Source organism: Cucumis melo, chromosome 10 (genome assembly GCF_025177605.1).
Source record: "Cucumis melo cultivar AY chromosome 10, USDA_Cmelo_AY_1.0, whole genome shotgun sequence".
In the NCBI taxonomy this organism is placed as follows: Eukaryota; Viridiplantae; Streptophyta; class Magnoliopsida; order Cucurbitales; family Cucurbitaceae; genus Cucumis; species Cucumis melo.
Window position 1 is genome coordinate 23983572 of NC_066866.1, and position 6081 is coordinate 23989652.

Here is a 6081-nt window from a genome sequence, read left to right on the forward strand (position 1 = left end):
TTTCTTTGTGCCTTCGTTGTTTCTCTATTTCATTCAAGTTTTTTTGTAATTTGTTACTTAAAAATTTATGCTGTTTGATATGGGTGATGTCAGTGCTTAGTGATTAGATTAAGGGAATGAATAATGGAAGGCAGAGCGGAAATGAGATGGTTGAGGTTGGTGTTGAAAATAGTAGAAATAGAATGAGTTTATGATCTTATTTTATTTAGGATAATTTTCTTTGAAATAAACAAAGAAATGGAATTTGAGTTACATACTTTATAATCTCATTTCATTTCAGACCCTCAAATAAAGTTCCTCCAAAAAATTTCGATCGAAATAGATTTAAATAATATTAATGATTTTATTAGATTTAGGGTATAGGACAAAAGATGGAAAAGCTAATATAATAGTCTTTTTGTGAGGTTCGTACACGTTTTTCACGTTGTGTAGTACACAATGCGGGTTTCTGCTCAAAACAACTCTATGTTAGCTTTTGAAAAATATGAAATTTAAAAACTTTCGAAATTTACGCACTTCAATCAACCACTTTTGTCTTTCTAATTTCTACACTTTCAAAGTTTACACACTTGATCCAAAGCGTTTGGTGAGCTCTTTTCGGATTTTCTAAATTTTTATTGTATACAAGTCTTGAATTTTAAAATTTTAAATGAATTAATATTAAAAAAATAAAAACAAATATCAATTTAATTTATATCTTTCGGTCAATTTATACCCTAAACTGATATGAAATTGAATCCCAAAATTTCTTGATTGTACCAATTCGTACCTTCTTTTTCGGAAGCGAAGAGGTATAAATCCACGATCTTTTTCCCTCTTGATATGGGTTTAGGTAGTTTATGGTTTCATGTGATAAAATAAACAAAGAAATTTGCTCACTCGATATCTCTTATTTTATTTAGGATAATTTTCATAATAATAATAAAAAAAATAAAACGGTCCGTGTAACAAAAAGCAAAACCTGGTACGATATTTTCATAATTTCCAGATTTGCCTTTAAACATAGCAGACAATTCGTCATTTCTCTTTCTACTTATTCTTTGCAATTTATTTATTTTCTCTTCCCATATTTCTTCATCTCATCTTTCAGATTTTCTTTCTTCTATTTCTAAAGGATTTATTCTTCTATTTAAATCTCATATGTCATCTTTACTACTTCATCTTTCTCATATTCGTGAATACCAGATCGTCTAAATATCATTTTGATATGATCTAAACGATTGTTTATCATTGTCAGCACGGTTGTTTACTAGTCAACGCGATTGGTTAAATTTGAAGCTCTTTTCCCATCGTTTAAAAAAACTACATGATCGTGTTGATATAATCTAAACAGTCGCTTAGCATAGTCAATACAATCGTTTAGCATACTTAACATGATCGTTTAGATTTGGAGCACTTTTCCCATCGTTTAAAAAAAACTACACGATCGTATGGATATGATCTAAACAATCGTTTACCATAATTAACGTGATCGTTTAGTATGAACAACACGATCTTTTAGATTTGAAGTCTCCCCATTGTTTAAAAAGAATTACATGAACATGTAGATATGATCTAAACGATCTCTTACTATAGTCAACACGATTTTTTAACATGGTCAACACGATCGTTTAAAATTGAACAATTTTTTCCATCATTAAAAATAATAACATAATTGTGTATCATGACATAAACGATTGTATATCATTCATTTAAACTATAGTAGACGATCGTTTAGAAGAAAATTACTTAAACGCATATGGTCAATTAATCTTGTGTTGACGGGAGCATTTTTGGTATTTTTTATTGTGGGCTTTTGAGTTTTTTTCGTTTTTAGAATTATTTTACCGGTTTGTTATATTTTTTTAAAAATCTTTTTTATTTATTCATTTATTCTTATCTTCTTCTTCTTTGCATCATTCCAAATAAAGGGCTCTTCTTCCTCGTCGTCTTCTTAACTGCATCATTTGAAATAAAAGATATGAAATATTCTTTTTTTAAGCTGTTATTAGTTAGGATTTCACAACAATATGGTTTAATAATCTGGTTTCATTTGCAAATCAAGTCAACAAAAAAAATGACTCACTACATGTTTATATTATCTTTTTAAAATTTAATGATTTTTAAATTTTTTTTTATTTTACTTCAATATTATTACCAAATCAAAAAAGAAAAAAAAGTAAAAGAATAAAAGGTTTTCAAAATGGGTCACAACAGTTGATTTATGGGTTTTCAACTAGAGTATATCATTCTACGTGATGGGTCTTTTTCGTTAAAAAATCATAAAAATCTTAAATAGATTATAAAATTTCCATTAAAAATACGAAATAAATAATAAATAAAAATAAAAAAGGAAAGTACAAGGACGTTATAAGCGTGAAGTATGATAAGTGATTAATTCTATTATGGTAAATGATTTATTAGATATCCTACGTAAATATGGTAAGTGATTAATTTTATTATGTTAATATTATAATCAAAATTACTTCTTAATTATTTATTTTTTTTGGTGATTTTGTTAAAAAAATTATTCCCTATCGATCTCTCTCTCACTTTCCACTCTCTTTCCGTCCATTCTTTTTTTTTTTTTTTTTTTTCGTTTTGCATTGTTTTTCATATATTCTACGTAATTATAGTATATATTTAATGTTCTCCGATATAGGTAATGTTGAGGAAAACTGAATATGTTTGTGATGTAGGGACTTTGATGAAAGAATTGAAGATCCAGTGAATTATATGAAAAAGTGGTTGATCAATAGGGAGGATATGAAATATTATATGAAATAATACATTGTATATTTTATGAATGAAAGGTTGTGTTTTCAATTTGTTAAATTAGTTTATGTATTTTATTTCAAATATTCATATTATATGTAATAAATAATAAGTTATGTATGAAGGGTAGTATATTAAAAATAATAAATTGAGGAACTTTGTTTAGTATAGTTGATGAAAATTAATGAGAAAATATGAAAATAAAATAATTGAACTAAAAACTGGAATATGAATATTTCAAATAAAAATCTTAAACAACATACTAAAAGTCTAATAATAAGAAGGAAAAAGTAGTCCAATAAGGAAAACTTGCATCTCTTTCGGATATGACCAACACGTCCACAATGGTTATATTTAACGCGTCTCTTGAACTCCATTTTAGAAGGAATTCTAATATTTTTTGGTCGACCAACTGAATGTTTTACATTCGGTGGGAGGATGATAACTTCAATCATGTATTATTGAATATATGCAGTAGTATATTTGTAACGGATCACAAAACATAAATGTATTTATGCAGTAGTATATATGTAAGAAATCAAAGAAAATACTAATCAGAGTGAGAAAAAAAATAAAGAAAACAATATGAAACATGAAGGAAAAAGAAACTGAACTATATGTGTCACTAAATACGTGTTATTATATATATGCAGATTATATATTGATAACATCATCTGTGTATGCAGTGATATATAATGAAATCAACTAAATTTATGTATTATTGAATATATGCAGTAATATATATGTAACAAATCATAGAACATAAATATGAATAAGATGTATATATTTGATAAATCAAATAATAGAACTAGATTAAACATGGGATAAATGTATATATTGTTCATAGAAACTTTACTAAACAAAAACATGAATAAGATGACCGGAACATGCCATAATTAAATAAAATATTAAGAACATGAAAAAACATATATGTATGTATAATTGAATATTTGCAGTAGTATATATATGTAACAAATCACAGAATATAAATATATTATTCAGTGGTATACCATAGTATATACGAATGATGAGACATTTAATAAAAAAATCTATGCCGAACATGATTGGAAGATGAACTGAAAAATTAAAAATTAAACAAAATATAACGAATATGACCAGAATATTCTGTAAATAAAGAAATATGCTAGACATGAAAGGAAAATATGATAAACATTACCGGAAGGCGCTGTAATTAAACTGAAAAATGAAGGGAAAATAAAGACTAACTAGATATTCTGAAGCTAATCGAAAGGGAAGAAGAAAGAAGAAAATTTTTTTGAAATAGAAATTGGAGAAGAACAACGGTGCCAAAATTGATGATCGTGAGAATAATACTTTTGTTTTGATTATAAAATTGAAAATATTTAATTTGTAGAATAATTAAAAATATTATTACCATATTATACAATAATTTATACCATATTTAAAGTGTATCAAAATTAAATTATATTATAGTAATGAATACATATATCAGTATTAATAATTATGGAAGTTACAATTTATATAATAAACCACGATTTCTTGCTTAAGATATTAATTGAAAATTTAGGACATTAATGAAATATCATTGTTAAAAAATGTGATTTCTATAAAATTTTCTTGATTTATGGTTCAACTAGTAGAATAGCAATTTTAAAGTTGCCATTTTAAAAAATAGCAAAAACCGTTTTTTTTTTTCAAAAATAGATTTTTTTACAAAAACCTAAATTACCCCTATATTCATAGAGTTCAAGCTACTTTCTTAAGATAAAATAAAACATAATTATACTTCAATAAATGTTATAAACATAACTACACCTACATACTTGTCCAATCAAAATCTACCTTCATCTCCATTTTCCAGACCTGTTGCAGTGATCTTCATTTTCCATTTTTTTTCGATTCTTCATCTTCCATTTTTCAATTCTCCATCTTCCTTCATCTCTATTTTCTATTTTTCTTTTTCGTTTCCATCTTCTTCGAGTGGGCAAACCCTAATTTAAACTTCATCATGCATTTTCAAGAAGAAGAATAGAAACAAAATACGGTCTCATTTGAAGCACCAAACACTATCTTTAGTTTCCATCTTCTATCTTTGATTTTCATGTTTACAATCTGTAATCTCAAACATTGGGGTTGAAAAACAAAAACCTTCACTCGGAAGAAGAAATGTACAGAAGTTAATCTTTTTTGTTTCTTAAGGGAGATTTTAGACGTTTTTTTCAAAATTATTTATATTATTTAATTAGTAAAGTGTAGACGGGATTTGAGGAGTTTTTATCTAAAAAAACACAATATTAGCCTATTTTGTTTGAAGTAAAAAATAAATCATTTTAAAACCATTTTTTTCGTATAATTAAAAGGGACAAAAAGATGAATACCATGACAAATGTAAGATGCAATGATCGATTGAGGTCTACATGAGTGACTGGAAAAGGGACTAAAAAATCTGAAACAAAAGAAACTTTAAGTGCTGAAGAAGAAGTATTCCCTTAAAAAAATGTAATTATTTCAAATACAAGATCATAGTAACGAGGAACAAAAGACTAAAGACGATACGAAAGAGAATGAAGAAAACAAATCATTGAAGAGATTGACTATGAGTTAAAAATTCAAATTTCAAAAATAAATTAATATCTAATACGAAAACTAATTTTAGTTTTCAAATTACTAAGGGTTGAGATTTAGCCAATAAAAATTAATATTATGGTTATTTTGAATTAAAAAATGAATAAAGTTGTTAAAATCTTCAACCAAATTGTTAAATCGCGAGATATTAGGAAGATGTTATAGGGGTTGGATACCTTATTAATAAGACCCCTACGTAGCGTAATATTTAACAGAGACCTTACTCAATTTAATAGGGATTCTAAAGATATCAATATATTGGCAAATAATACATAAACAAATTTCTATGATTTAGGCTAAGCATGCTTCTAATAAAATTAGAGATTACAAAGAAGAAAACTTACTCATGTTGACGATTCTAGATCTGCCAAACGCCAAATCATTGGGGCACTACCACTTGGAGACCTCCCTATTTTCTGAACTGAGATTTTGGTTTGTGGAAGCAAAATTGGAAAGGAGAATTTTTAGAGAGAATTACTTTTTTTGAAAGATCAATTCGCAGAAAGCGCAGAGTTTTCCGAAAACACTTTTATATCTCAACGTTCCAATATCTCCCTCTTCTTCAAGAAGTTGAGAGAAAATGGGAACGTGGGTGACTTTTTCACGTTCTCTATTAATTTAATAATTTAATATTAATTAATTAATTAATTAATTTAATATTAATTAATTAATTAAATATTATTTAATTAAAATTTTATTTAAATCATATTTAAATGAATA